We start from the raw sequence: 16,927 nt of genomic DNA, 5'->3' as shown, positions 1-16,927 counted from the left end.
GCCGGCGAAGGCTGCGATATACACGGCAGTGGCCGGTAGATGGCGATGACGACCGTCGTCACTGATGACCCTGATGAAAGAAGAACGTCCAGTAGTATCACCGCCAATCATTTCTATTAATAAAATCGATATGAATACTTTTCTGCCCAATGATGACAAAAGTATTCTCAGAGTGATACCGTTATTGGCTAACCAGAAAATAATATGTTTGCAACCTGTCAGAGCACAAGGCAAGATAAAATGAAACAACAAGGTTCATCTGATTAAAAATCCTCTGTTCTCAAGAATGGAAGCTTTTTTTCTTTTTTTCTTATATGGGTTCTCAAACAAGGAGGACAGGGTGGCTCAGTGGTTAGCACTATGTACGGTGGGTCACTGGTTGGCACTATGTACGGTGGCTTAGTGGTTGGCACTATGTACAGTGGCTCAGTGGTTAGCACTATGTACAATGGTTCAGTGGTTAGCACTATGTATGGTGGGTCAGTGGGTAGCACTATGTATGGTACTTCAGTGGTTAGCATTATGTATGGTGGCTCAGTAGATAGCACTATGTATGGTGGTTCAGTGGTTAGCACTATGTATGGCGGGTCAGTGGTTAACACTATGTATGGTGGCTCAGTGGTTAGCATGGTGTATGGTGGCTCAGTGGTTTGCACTATCTATGGTGGTTCAGTGGTTAGCACTATGTATGGTGGGTCAGTGGTTAGCACTATGTATGGTGGCTCAGTGGTTAGCATGGTGTATGGTGGCTCAGTGGTTTGCACTATGTATGGTGGCTCAGTGGTTAGCACTATGTATGGGAGTTCATTGGCTAGCATTATGTATGGTGGCTCAGTGGTTAGCGCAATGTATGGTGGTTCAGTGGTTAACACTATGTATGGTGGCTCAGTGGTTAGCACTATGTATTGTGGTTCAGTGGTTAGCATTGTTGCTTTGAAGTGCTGAGCTCCTGGGTTAAAATTCCCAAAGGACAACATCTTCAAGGAGTTTGCATGTTCTCCACGTATTTGCGTGGGATTCCTCCGGGTTCTCCGGTTTCCTCCCACATTCCAAAGACATACTGATAGGTAATCTAGATTGTGGACCCCATTGGGGACAACAATGATATCTGTTAAATGCTGCAGAATTAATGGCGCTATAAGCCACGAAAACCTTCAAAAGGAACCTGAAGACCCACCTCTTCCGACAAGCCTACAACTTGCAGTGATCCCCAGCCTACTGAACCGCCGCATGACCAGCTCTACCTTCTCCACTGTATCCTCACCCATCCCTGTGAGCCCTCGTGGGCAGGGTCCTCTCTCCTCCTGTACTTGTGTGTGCCTTGTTTTACTCATGTTTATTGAACTTGTCTATATTTGCCCCGTTCACATGTAAAGCGCCATGTAATAAATGGTGCTATAAAAATGTATAATAATAATAAGCCCCTTTGCTCCACCACAAAGCTTCCAATATTGGAGAGTACAATGCTACCAGCCCAAACTATCAGTCCTCAGGAGCACACTGACTGCCTTTCGGGAGACAGGGGAGCAATGTGCTCCTGAAGAAAAAACATGAGACTCCCCCTATAAACAGTAACCAACCCACAAGACGTATGCTGGGGCGCGTATGCTTGCTGAATCATACACTGAGAGGCACACCCCAGAAAACAATCTGTTAGCAACACATTCCCTTTAGAAAGAGGATTGCCGCTAGAACAAGGTGCAAAGTGCTGGACTCCCGTGGGCCGACTTCCCCTTTATGAATAGTCCAACTTTTTATTCACAATAAATTTGTGCAATTATGCCGAAAGGGAAATTACATTTTGTGCAGGAAATAGTGAAATAATAAAAGAAAAAAAATGTTGAGTGCAGGGTTGCAAAATTTTATTTTTATCCGAAGTCTGTACCCCTCTTAAAGAGCTAATCCTGAGAACTTACTATACTAGTCCAGGCAATGTTCTATGATCTGACCCGTGTGGACTGATACATTGCGCTTATAGACTGAGACGCGCTATCAGTTCAAGAGCGGGTTTGGTGATATATTTTGCTCACAGAGTCCTTCCTGCCAGTTCAACACCACGATAAGAGCCCCCGACTGTTTACCCTTCGGTCAATTCCATGGGAAGCTATACAGATGAAATGCCTAGCTCAGAAAGGAGCCTCACCACTGTTTGTAGAAAGCACAAAAAACTACAGCAAAACCAAGAAAACGAGCCGGAGCATAAGTTTTTATATGTGAAAGGTGTAAGAGCGCATTCACACTGTGGCCATTTCACAGATAAAACCCAGGCAATAGCAGTTCATTATTTTTTCACAGATTTGAGTTGCACCTAATTTAATAACTGCAAATTGAATCTCCCCACCTTCAACTCAAATGGATAGAATCAGTCCCAATGCCATAAATACGAGCCACAACGGTGCCAAAAATTCCAAACTGTTCTCATGGAGGCCAAATACCCCACAACAGTCACAATGAGCCCAGGACAACTACAATTCCACTAGTATCCATCCATAATGTCCTCCATGTGCTCATTTCCAGACACAAAGCCATCATGAAAGCCACAATGTTCCCTGCCATCCAAAATTTAGTTTAGAACCTCCCTCAAAAAATACGTAAAAAGACTTTAAAAAATGCATAAAAATAACCAAAAATGCATGTAGTTTTTGCAACATTTTGCATTTTTCAATCAGAAAAAGAGCATAGAAAAAGTCCTCATTCTCGAGATGATGGCGTCCACATCTACTATATGCTTATGTGAATGTACGGGATGGGAACACCCCTTTACGAGGGTTCTCCTAACAGGACACCGGTTGATGAACACAGGGGCGGACACAGACTGCAGAGGGCCCCTGTGCAAGAAATCTTCCCGGGCCCCCTCCCCCCCCCCTCCATAGCACAACAAAGTTATGTAAACATGACAGAACCAGAAACACATGGGCTACTTGCACAATGAACAAGTCTGTAGGAACCTGTTCACACACCACCAAGAAACTTGAAGACACAAAAGAGCACAGTGAGGTTAAAAATACTCTGTTGTAAAAAAAATCAAATCACAGTAATAAGCAAGTGCTAGTCAAAAGATGGAAAAAACAGGGTATTTAGTTGATTTTTTTTGCAAAACAATGTATACTAAGCTGCTCCACCAATCGTCAAGGTATACCCATATAGAGCAGTCCTACCTAATGTATATAATCCCTATCTGATGTATTTAAAAACCTGATCATCTGTATAGTACCTGTATAAGCAGGGTTCAGAGAGGGAATTTTCATGTGGACATGCTGGATGGAACAGCTTTGATACAAATGACCCACAAGGAGTGGTGGTCTCCCTAGTCTTGTAGAAACAAGAGATCAATTACAGAACCAGAAAAACATGGGCTACTTGCACAATGAACAAGTCTGTATGAACCTGTTCACACACCACCAAGAAACTTGAAGACACAAAAGAGCACAGTGAGGTAAAAAATACTCTGTTGTAAACAAAAGTTATGTAAACATATACGTTCTAATATTTATCAGTTTAGAACACAACTATCAACTCTAAATAATAAATGAACAACTGAATATAACACAAAGCAGTCATGCAATTGATGTCATATCTGCGCAGAAGACACTTGCAGATCATCCTGTCAGCCAATCACAGATGTGCTTGTAAGGCAGTGTGTGATTGGCTGAGAGGTAACCATGCACAAATGTCACTGTGCACTCCATATAACCTTAAACATGTACCAGGCACTCTGTAGATCTCTATCCCCATCCACCTCCTATATAGTGGATCGATCATTTTAATACATTTATTCCAGGGGGGCCGGCCCTTCCCCTACCTAGACCAGTGATTAATTAATTCCTCCCCTCACCCCCCCCATTTTCATGTGTAATGTAAAGACCCAGTCCCGCGGATCACTGAGGCTCTAGGAAGAGTGCACGAACTACTGCCCGTGCACATCAACAATGAGTCACAAAATGTAAGCCACGCCTCTGACCACACCCATTTCACAACTAGTCACATCCATATCCACATCCCAACCACACCCATTTAGCACTGCTGATCACACTGTTTCATAAACAATAATTATAAACAAAATATATGGCCACACAGTGCTCCATACTGCATAATGGCCACACATGATGCTCCATACTATATAATGGCCACACAGTGCTCCATACTGTATAATAGCCCCACATGATGCTCCATACTGTATAATGGGCACACATGATGCTCCATACTGTATAATGGCTCCACATGATGCTCCATACTGTATAATGGCCACACATGATGCTCAATGCTGTATAATGGCCACACAGTGCTCCATACTGTATAATGGCGACACATGATGCTCCATACTGTATAATGGCCACACATGATGCTCCATACTGTATAATGGCCCCACAGTGCTCCATACTGTATAATAGCACCACATGATGCTCCATACTGTATAATGACCACACAGTGTTCCATACTGTATAATAGCCCCACATGATGCTTCATACTGTATAATGGCCACACATGATGCTCCATACTGTATAATGGCCACACATGATGCTCCATACTGTATAATGGCCCCACATGATGCTCCATACTGTATAATGGCCCCACATGATGCTCCATACTGTATAATGGCCCCACATGATGCTCCATACTGTATAATGGCCCCACATGATGTTCAATGCTGTATAATGGCCACACATTATGCTCCATACTGTATAATGGCCACACATGATGCTTTATACTGTATAATGGCCACACATAATGCTCCATACTGTATAATGGCCACACACACATGATGCTCTATATACTGTATAATGGCCACACATGATGCTCCATACTGTATAATGGCCACACAGTGCTCCATATTGTATAATAGCCCCACATGATGCTCCATACTGTATAATGGCCACACATTTTGCTACACACTGTATGATGGCCCCACATGATACTATATACTGTATAATGGCCCCACATGATGCTCAATGCCACACATGATGCTCCATACTGTATAATGGCCACACATGATGGTCCATACTGTATAATGGCCCCACAGTGCTCCATACTGTATAATGGTCACACATGATGCTCCATACTGTATAATGACCACACAGTGCTCCATACTGTATAATAGCCCCACATGATGCTTCATACTGTATAATGGCCACACATGATGCATCATACTGTATAATGGCCCCACATGATGCTCCATACTGTATAATGACTGCACATGATGCTCCATACTGTATAATGGCCACACATGATGCTCCATACTGTATAATGGCCCCACATGATGCTCAATGCTGTATAATGGCCACACAGTGCTCCATACTGTATAAGGGCCACACAGTGCTCCATCTATATATATAATTGCCTAAGGGTTTTTCCGTCTGTCTGTCTGTCTGTCTTTCTGTCTTTCTGTCTGTCTGTCCTGGAAATCCCGCGTCTCTGATTGGTCGAGGCCGCCAGGCCTCGACCAATCAGCAACGGGCACAGCGACGATGATGTCATAATGGTTGCCATGGCGACGATGATGTCATAAATGTTGCCATGGCGACGATGATGTCATAAAGGTTGCCTCGACCAATCAGCGACGGGCACAGACTGCCGCAAATTCTGGAATCATCATTGTCCATATACTACGGGGACATGCATATTCTAGAATACCCGATGCGTTAGAATCGGGCCACAATCTAGTACTGTATAATGGCCACACATGATGCTCCATACTGTATAATGGCTACACAGTGCTCCATCTATATATATAATTGTCTAAGGGTTATAATTGTCTTTCTGTCTGTCTGTCTGTCTTTCTGTCTGTCTGTCTGTCTGTCCTGGAAATCCCGCGTCTCTGATTGGTCGAGGCCGCCAGGCCTCGACCAATCAGCAACGGGCACAGCGACGATGATGTCATAAAGGACGTAGACATCTCACGTTTCTGATTCAGCGACGGGCACAGTATCGACGTAGATGTCATAATGGTTGCCATGGCGACTATGATGTCATAAAGGTTGCCTTGACCAATCAGCAACGGGCACAGTCTGCCGCGAATTCTGGAATCATCATTGTCCATATACTACGGGGACATGCATATTCTAGAATACCCGATGCGTTAGAATCGGGCCACAATCTAGTACTGTATAATAGCCCCACATGATGCTCCATACTGTATAATGGCCACACATGATGCTCCATACTGTATAATGGCCCCACATGATGTTCAATGCTGTATAATAGCCACACATGAAGCGACATCTATATATATAATTGCCTAAGGGCTTTTCCGTCTGTCTGTCTGTCTGTCTTTCTGTCTGTCTGTCCTGGAAATCCCACGTCTCTGATTGGTCGAGGCAGCGACGGGCACAGCATGGCGATGATGATGTCATAAAGGTTACCTCGACCAATCAGCAACAGGCACAGTCTGCCGCGAATTCGCCTCGACCAATCAGCGACGGGCACAGTCTGCCGCGAATTCTGGAATCATCATTGTCCATATACTACGGGGACATGCACATTCTAGAATACCCGTTGCGTTAGAATCGGGCCACAATCTAGTACTGTATAATGGCCACACATGATGCTTTATACTGTATAATGGCCACACATAATGCTCCATACTGTATAATGGCCACACACACATGATGCTCTATATACTGTATAATGGCCACACATGATGCTCTATACTGTATAATGGCCACACAGTGCTCCATACTGTATAATAGCCCCACATGATGCTCCATACTGTATAATGGCCACACATTTTGCTACATACTCTATGATGGCCCCACATGATACTACATACTGTATAATGGCCACACATGATACTGCGTACAGTATAATGGCCACACATAGTTACTCCTACACACGCAGCTCCGCTCCGTACACCTTGCATACTCGGTTCCGCTCTGTACACCTCATACACACACGGTTCTGCTCCGTACACCTCATACACACACGGCTCCGCTCCGTACACCTCATACACACATGGCTCCGCTATGTATACCTCATACACACAGCTACGCTCCGTACACCTCATACACACACACGGCTCCGCTCTGTACACCTCATACACACACGGCTTCGCTACGTACACCTCGTACACACACGGCTCCGCTCTGTACACCTCATACACACACACGGCTCTGCTCGGTACACCTCATACACACACGCGGCTCCGCTCCGTACACCTCATACACACAGCTCCGCTCTGTACACCTCGTACACACACGGCTCCGCTCTGTACACCTCGTACACACACACACGGCTCTGCTACATTCACACTGTAAACAACTCCTGACCCCACACATAAGCTTACCGTCTAGCACCATGACAGCACAGCAGAGTCCCGCAATACACAGAGGCCCCTGATCATGTGACTCCTGACTCCTCCCCTCCTGTGACCTCATCACAGGTCCTGTGTGCACAGAGCAGCGGCAGCCATACATGTGATGTGCGGCTCTCTGTGGGTGGAGGGATGCAGCTCTGCAGTGCTGGACCATGGGGCACTCTCAAATCGGGACTCCCCAGCGGAATACGGGAAGGTTGGGAGGTGTGGTACCGGATCGCGCTCTGAATCTCCCCGATTCGGGGAACAAGCTGCTTTTTTAACAAGCGGTTCCATCGAACTGGGGAGAACCGGCTGAATCCCACTGATTAGGTTTTAGGTCCGGTCACGTCACTTGGGGTCCAACTGCAGCAGTTTACTCGCCCAGACTTGTAAGGGTTGTACTGTTTTTATCTTCTGGATACAATTTCCTGAAAACTGATGGGGATTTCTAAAATGCTGAGGAATTTAGATATGTGAGAAAGGGACTTTATGTACAGCCAGAAACCTCAACCGAAAAAAAAATATTTCCCTGGAGAAGTAAAGACTTTGGACTCTACTAATTTATGATTTACTCTATATCTAGATGACTCTTATCACTTACAATAAAAGTTCTTTGAACTTTCCGCTAGTTCTTTACTGCAAATGTACTTTAGATTGAGTCAATCGTCATCAGTTCTGGAATGATCGTTTTTTTATAGGATTTATCCCAATCGTATTTTTTTTTAATCAAGGTCAGTGAAGAACAGATAAAAAACTGATACAATTTAATCGAGTAAGTCCACCGTACGTCATCTCCTTGCCTCTGATGCAGACTCACAACAAGACAAGTCTGAATCTTTCCCGGCAGATGATGGCTGTGATATTCAGCCATCATCTGCCTCTAAAAGTCTCTATCAATCTGTGATAGCTGCATTTACCGAGAGGGCACACTATTCTATCCACTCATAGACACCTAAGTACTGCCATGACAGCCAGGGGTCTGCTGAAGACCCCTGTGTCTTTCATTACTGTACTCCTTTAAAGCTATCCTTTGGGTGGCGTTCATATTAGATTGTGAATTCAACTATTCCACTAAGTGATCAGACGATCACAGGTTCTCATCCCCTAAGGGGACTAAAAAAATATAGTAAAAAGTTTTAAAAAATAGGAAAAAAATCACAATCGCAGGTTCAAGTCCCCTAAGGGGACTAAAAAAATATATTAAAAAGTAAAAAATAAAGTCTTAAAAAATATGAAAAAATATAAAAGTTCAAAACAGACAATTAGACAATCGCAGATTCAAGTCTCATAAGGGGACAAAAAAGTATAGTAAAAAATGAAAAAATATAAAAGTTGAAAACACCCCTCTTTTCCCTCATTAAAAGTTAAGAAATAAAAAATTACACATACTTGGTATCACTGCATTTGTAAAAGTCCAAGCTATCAAAATCTAATATAAAATAATTTGTTTGGTAAATGGCATAACGAGGAAAAAAATTAAAATGCCAAAATTACAGTTTTTCGGCCGATGCAAAAGAAAAAAATGTAATAAGAGGCGATCAAGACCTTGTGTCTTCCCCAAAATTATATCAGTAGAAGCACCTGCTGGGGTGCAAAGAAACAGCCCTCTCACAGCGCTATATTCCAAAAATTGAAAATGTTACAGCTCTCGGAATGTGGTGACACTAGCAACTTTTTTTTTCTTTTACAAATTTTTGATTTTTTTTTCACCACTTACCGTAAATAAAGCAAAAACTGTACATTTTTGGTATCTGCGTACTCGTACTGACCTGGAGAATCATATTGTCAAGTCATTTTTACTATAAAATCAACGCTGTAAATAAAACAAAATAAAACAAACAATTGCACGATTGCACTTTTTTTGGTATTTTGCCAGATTTTTAATTCCCCTCCCCCCCTTTCCAGTACACATGATAAAATGGATTGTGTCGTTCTAATGTACAAGTCACACTGCAAAAAACAAGCCCTCACAGGGAACAGCAAGAAAGAAGCGCAGAGAAAACTGCAGCAATTTTTCCAGTATAGGTCAAAGTAAATCATAATCCGAAAAATCTAATAAAAAGTAAACAAGTCATTCTACAGAAGAGCAAATTCCGCAAAGTCTACAAGTTATATACCTAATAGAGCATAATGACAGGTTCATCCAAAATACTCAGATTGCTCATCGGCGCTCATACCGAAAAGCCTGTGTTTGGTTTCTCTGAAGAACTATTTGGCTCTACGCCTCCTGTGAAGGTTTAAAGGGGTTTTCCACACTTTGGATGTTTTAAAAGTTCTAGTTCTTACAATCCATTGTGTAATAATGAGATATTGTCACTGTCTGATAGCTGCTAAATGAACGTGGTCGTCTAAATTAGACACCCACTCTGTGGCCTGTCGGGGCTTACGTCCGAACACCAAGCAAAACAGGATTTGCGCCGATGGGGCCATAGACTACAATGGTGCCAACCGAGAGAACGTGAGTGCTGCCACGCATCATTTCCGGGATATTCCTACAATACAAAGCCATCCACAACCTGTCTCCTCCATACATCTATGACATGGTCTCCCGGTACTTTCCCACACACAACCTCCGATCCTCACAAGATCTCCTTCTCTACTCCCCTCTTATCTCTTCTTCCCACAACCGCGTCTAAGACTTCTCCTGTGCTTCCCCCATACTCTGGAACTCTCTACCCCAACACATCAAACTCTCGCCTACCATTGAAACCTTCAAAAAGAACCTGAAGACCCACCTCTTCCGACAAGCCTACAACGTGCAGTGATCCTCAACCCACTGAAACGCCGCACAACCAGCTCTACCCTCTCCTACTGTATCCTCACCCATCCCCTGCAGACTGTGAGCCCTCGCGGGCAGGGTCCTCCCTCCTTATGTACCTGTGTGCCTTGTTTTTTGCTCATGTTTAATGTATTTGTCTACATTTGCCCCCTTTTCACATGTAAAGGGCCATGGAATAAATGGTGCTATAAAAATTAATAATAATAATAATATTCATCTACTAGAGGCGGACACTCAGACGTAGTATACGGTATCTGAGTGTCCTCATCCAGTACTGTAAATGTATGCACCCCAAAAATGATGCACGTCAGAGCGCACGTTCTCTAGGTTGACACCATTGTAGTCTATGACCCCATCGGCACAAATCATGTTTTGCTTGAGGTTTGGACATAAGCCCCGATGTGCCACAGAACATGTGCCTAAATGCAATGTGAAAGCACCCTAAGCCTTGAGAATATACCAGACTACAGGAAGCACAGGACTGCAAGATGGCACAGAAAATAAAATATATATATATATATTTCATAGTAAATTAAAGTGTCCCTAGTGGTTGAAGGTAGTGGAGGGGTTAAGGATGGAAATCAACAACAGCAAGAACCTATATGAAGTCAATGAACCATATGACTGGAGCACCCACTAGGGCCTAGGGGTTACTCGGTACCAGGTCTGGTGGTCCTGGGTGTCCAACTTAAAGGGAAAGTCTTTAAAGGGGTTATTTTGAATAAAGAATGTTTGTGACGCCACCTGTAGTACTCGGTCAGGGATGACCGACGCTGCTTAAAGAGATAGTACTGTAGCAGGGATGGTATGGCTTTCCACAGGTGAAGCTCAGTCCCCAGGGCTCCCGCTGTAGCGGCAAGGATGATAGATGGTGTAGTGCCAGAAAGAAGTGGAGGACACAAGGTTGCAGTCTCTTTACCTTTTACTGGTAGTATGCAGCCACAGTCCAGGGTACGGATCACAGGTGATGGTCCGGCCAGCCTGGAAGCGATTAGGAATCCCCCTAGCCAGGTGGGGTTGGAAGCCTTCCTTACTGTGCTGTAGTGTGCGTCCCTCGCTGCCTGAGGCTTCACACAAGGTCCTCTCTCTCTCTGTCCTATATGTAGGACCGGACCCGCATGGCAAGCAACACAAGCTTTTTTACAGGTGTATCTACTTGCGGCGACTCCGGGCTCTATATGCTGCTGTGCCTTTGGGTGTAATGGTGGCCAGGAGACTTGCAATCTCCTGCCCACCAGTTTCTGCTGTAGGGCATACAGTTACCCCCACAACCTCGGAATTCCGGCTTCCAGTTTCTGCCGCTGATCCTGCAGTGAGCCGTCTCACAGCTCCACTCCCAGTATCTTTCCTCTCCTTTGCCTCTTCTCCCCTCACAGTCTCCCACAGACTGCTCTGTCAGGAGCTGCAGAACCTCATGGCTGCACACCTCCAATTCTTCTCTTGACTGAAATCCTAACTCCTCCTCCAGCCAGAATATATAGGGAAGCCACCCTCAAAACGGGTCTGTCACTGGTTCAGACTAGAGAATTTATTGAGTCACATATTCAATTGTGGGATACCACAAAAGAAACAGAAGTGAGGAAAGGAAGAGGATATCTTTTATAAAAAATAATAAGTTTATTGAAACAATATGTTTTAAAATAACACAAAACATTTAATATGGGGAGAAAAAGGGGAAGGGGAGGGGGTTAAACCACCAGACTAGGAGAAACAGATCTACACCATACCATAATGGGTTAAAAAATAATAAATAAACCCAATGAAAATATGGTGGTAATACTGATATAAGAAAAGGCGATCTAGGTACTCAGAGCAAGGTAAATATAAACACAAGACGTGGTATAATCTCCAGCAACCTAAAAAATCCTATTCAAGGGTTAATAATAAGGCACAGGCTGAGTACATGTCTAATCAGGAATACAGAGCAAGAAACAACCTGCTAATGTCCTGCTGAGTACATCTAAGTTAAAGTGCCAATGTAAACAGGAGGGCTGCAACGAGAAGAATATATAGCCAGGGAATAGGTTACCTGTAAAGCCGAGCAATTGGTACCTAGCGCTGGTGGTAAAGTGCAGATGTGGTTCCCATGCGCCCGACAAGCGCTGTTTCGCCGTAGCTTCTTCAATGGGGCGAGGACCCATAAGAGGCGCCCTCTGCTGGTTGTCCTCATATGAACTCGAGCCTGGGAGCTTTCTAGGAAAGTTCCCACGATCTAGGAACAGCCAGCAGAGGGCGCCTCACCGCAAATGAAGGTAAATAAAGGTCATTGACCTACTTTACCTTCATTCTCCGGGGTTTTGCAGCCACGAACAACCTTGCATTAGCAAAGCTCGTGGCTGCAAAATATTTTAACCCCTTCAGATGGATTTACATCGTTGGACTTTACAGATCTGCGGAAGGTAAGGATATTGTTGGTTTATTATGTTTTTTTTTGTTACAGAACGAGGGTCTTCAGTGATTGGATTGGGCGTTCAATAAAATATTACAACAACCTTTGTTTTTAACCCTTTACTAGTATTGGATTAATAATGGATAGATGTCATAATTGACGCCTCTCCATTATTAATTTGGCTTAATGTCACCTTACAATAGCAAGGTGGAATTAACCCTTCATTACCCCATATCCCACCGCTACACGGGAATGGGAAGAGAGTGGCCAAGTGCCAGAATAGGCGCATCTTCCAGATGTGCCTTTTCTGGGGTGGCTGGGGGCAGATGTTTTTAGCCGGGGGGGGGGCAATAGCCATGGACCCTCTCCAGACTATTAATATCTGCCCTCAGTCACTGGCTTTACTACTCTGGCGGAGAAAATTGCGCTGGAGCCCACGCCAATTTTTTCCGCCATTTAACCCTTTAATTTAGTAGATAGAACGGCCAAATTTTGCATATACACACTACTAACATTAGTAGTGTGGAATATGCAAAAAAAATGGTGATATGACATGGTTTACTGTATGTAAGCCAGGTCTCATATCATGTCGGGTTTAGGAAGGAGAAAGCAAAAGCCGGTTATTGAATTACCGGCTTTAAACCTATCTAGCGCTGTTTGAAGTTAAAATATATATACATATATGTGTCTAATGACATATATATATATATATATATATATATATATATATATATATATATATAGACAGTATATAGATTTTTTTTTTTAACACATGGATCCCTTGTATTGCCGTATGTCGGATTTGCAAGCCTGCGATAAAAACACGCAGTACGGATGACATACGGATTACATACGGAGGATGCCATGCGCAAAATACGCTGACACACCCTGCCTACGGAGGAGCTACGGACCACTATTTGGGGGACTTTTCAGCGTATTGCGGTGTAATAAACAGACCGTATTGTTTTACGCTGTGTGTGACGCCGGCCTAAGTAATGCAGTAACATTAGCTCATGCTCATCATTGCCTTATATACAGAACCAGCTATTGAACCCATTCTACACCTGGATGGTGAGCATTTTTATTGGTGTAGTTTTAATTTTACACCATTTTTTGAAGACACTATGCCTGTGAATTTGCAAATACAGTGTCTTCAATAAAATGGCGCCGGAGATTGGGATATGCGCACGAGTTGACTCCGGCACCATTTTATTGAAGTAATGTACTACTACAGTGATGGCGAATCTTTTAGAGACCGAGAGACCAGACTGCAACTCAAAACCCACTTACAGTGGGGAAAAAAAGTATTTAGTCAGCCACCAATTGTGCAAGTTCCCCCCCTTATAAAGATGAGAGAGGCCTGTAATTGACATCATAGGTCGACCACAACTATGAGAGTCAAAATGAGAAAACAAATCCAGAAAATCTCCTTGTCTGATTTTTTTTGCAAATTATGGTGGAAAATAAGTATTTGGTCATTAACAAAAGTTCATCTCAATACTTTGTAATATATCCTTTGTTGGCAATGACAGAGTAAACGTTCCAAGAAAAAATATGTATATAACCTAGGGAAAAATATTAAGTAGTGTAACATGTGATCCCTTAAAACATAGATTTATTAGTATATATTAAAAATACCATTACCCAGTGAAACACAAAAACAAATAAGAAAAAACAGGATCCAATTGCGCCCAAGCATCATGGCGCCTGTATCCATGGCATATTGGTTCTGACATCTTTGCCTCCTGAGGAACCGTTTTACGGGGAAACGCGTCGGGGCTGGCACCTGGCAGCTAAGTAGATCTGGGCTGATGCCCTCCCCTGGCTGCCTTGTATATTATTTTGTATTAATATGCTGAGACTGTACATTATTGTTACGTTGATCTGCTCTTAGTCTGATGCCTAGGGAAGGATTAGATTTTTTCTATTGTACTCTGTGACAAGAACATTATTTTTCTATATCAGTTATGTATGTTGTGTCACACTACCTATCATCTACCCTGGCACTAGTGGCACATATTGCCTTAGACTGTTCTAAGAGGATCCGTTATTAACAGTCTGCTGACATATATTGAACCTGGTTGCTTTGAGGTTATTTTTCCTACCCTGGTCATTAATGCCATTGGGCTTTAATCTGTAACCTCTTGTAGTGCTGACTGTATTTGTCTATTTTGGGTTTTCTATAGCCAGCACACTTGAGTTTAGCTCTTATGTGACAGGATTTTTTGCTTGTATTGAGCATACATAAGAAGCTTTGTTGCAGGATGCTATATAGCTTTGGGGTTGTTTATTAATGTTTTTTCTTGTTTGTGCACCTTAGTATTTTTTCAGACCTTCCTTCATCTCTTTATATGGCTTATTGTTTTCCCACCTGTAGCTCGCTAGATATTTAACAGGGTGAGTTGGGGTCAGCCGTCGTTGAGTGGGGGTGCCAAATCGATCTATTAGGGTGCCAACCTCCACTGATAGGTAGGGATAGCAGCCAAGTGTAGGGCTATCTGACAGGATAGGTGCGCAATTGGATCCTGTTTTTTCTTATTTGTTTTTGTGTTTCACTGGGTAATGGTATTTTTAATATATACTAATAAATCTATGTTTTAAGGGATTACATGTTACACTACTGGCAATGACAGAGGTCAAATGTTTTCTGTAAATCTTCACAAGGTTGGCACACACTGTTGGTGGTATGTTGGCCCATTCCTCCATGCAGATCTCGATGTTTTGGGCCTGTCGCTGGGCAACACGGACTTTCAACTTCATCCAAAGGTTTTCTATGGGGTTGAGATCTGGAGACTGGCTAGGCCACTCCAGGACCTTCATATGCTTCTTATGAAGCCAATCCTTCATTGCCCTGGCGGTGTGCTTGGGATCATTATCATGCTGAAAGACCCATCCACATTTCATCTTCAATGCCCTTGCTGATGGAAGGAGGTTTGCACTCAATATCTCACGATACATGGCCCTGTTCAATCTTTCAAGTACATGGATCAGTCGTCCTGGTCCGCTTGCAGAGAAACAGCCCCAAAACATGATGTTGTCACCCCCATGCTTCACAGTAGGTATGGTGTTCTTTGGAGGCAACTCAGCATTCTGTTTCCTCCAAACACAACAAGTTTTGTTTCTACCAAACAGTTCTACTTTGGTTTCATCAGATCATATGACATTCTCCCAATACTCTTCTGGATAATCCAAATGCTCTCTAGCAATCTTCAGATGGGCCCGTACATGTACTGGCTCAAGGAGGGGAACACGTCTGGCACTGCAGGATCTGAGTCCCTGGCGGCGTAGTGTGTTGTGAATTCTGTGGCCAAGCTCCCTCCTGTGGTCGTGAGTGGTACTTCGGCTGGTTCTGTCTATGAGCTTCCTTTGGTGGATGAGAGTGGTACTGCGGCTTCTGAGTTTCCTTCCTCAGGTGATGAGGTTAAGTCGTTAGGTGCTGCTCTATTTAACTCCACCTGGTGCTTTGATCCTGGCCTCCAGTCAATGTTCTAGTATTGGTCTTGCTTCCTCCTGGATCGTTCCTGTGGCCTGTCTTTCCTGCATAAGCTAAGTTTTGCTTGTGTTACTTTTGTTTGCTATATTTTCTGTCCAGCTTGCTATATTGGTTTTTCTTGCTTGCTGGAAGCTCTGAGACGCAGAGGGAGCACCTCCGTACCGTTAGTCGGTGCGGAGGGTCTTTTTGCCCCTCTGCGTGGTTGTTTGTAGGTTTTTGTGTTGACCGCAAAGCTATCTTTCCTATCCTCGGTCTATTCAGTAAGTCGGGCCTCACTTTGCTAAATCTATTTCATCTCTGTGTTTGTATTTTCATCTTTACTCACAGTCATTATATGTGGGGGGCTGCCTTTTCCTTTGGGGAATTTCTCTGAGGCAAGGTAGGCTTATTTTTCTATCTTCAGGGCTAGTTAGTTTCTCAGGCTGTGCCGAGTTGCATAGGGAGCGTTAGGCGCAATCCACGGCTACCTCTAGTGTGGTGTGATAGAATTAGGGATTGCGGTCAGCAGAGTTCCCACGTCTCAGAGCTCGTCCTATGTTTTGGTAATTGTCAGGTCACTTTGTGTGCTCTGAACTTCAAGGTCCATTGTGGTTCTGAATTACCTGTTCATAACAGTACTGGAGGCCCAAAGTACTAATGCTTCTCAATAGAGGGAAAAGAGAAGTTCTGAGACCATTTTTTTTTCTTTGCACTGTGTTCTGTCTTTCTTTTCCCCTTTACATCAGGGTGGTTCAGAACACAGGTGTGGACATGGACATTCAGGGTCTGTTCTCTTTGATGGATAATCTCGCTATAAATGTACAGAATATTCAAGATTTAGTGGTTCAGAATCCTATGTTAGAACCTAAAATTCCTATTCCTGAGTTAGATAGAGCTAAGTTTTTGAATTTTAAAAATAATTGTAAACTATTTCTGGGTTTGAAACCCCGCTCCTCTGGTGACCCAGTTCAACAAGTTAAGATCATTATTTCTTTA

The sequence above is a fragment of the Ranitomeya imitator genome, chromosome 10 (genome assembly GCF_032444005.1).
Source record: "Ranitomeya imitator isolate aRanImi1 chromosome 10, aRanImi1.pri, whole genome shotgun sequence".
Classification (NCBI taxonomy): Eukaryota; Metazoa; Chordata; class Amphibia; order Anura; family Dendrobatidae; genus Ranitomeya; species Ranitomeya imitator.
This window is presented reverse-complemented; position numbering follows the sequence as displayed.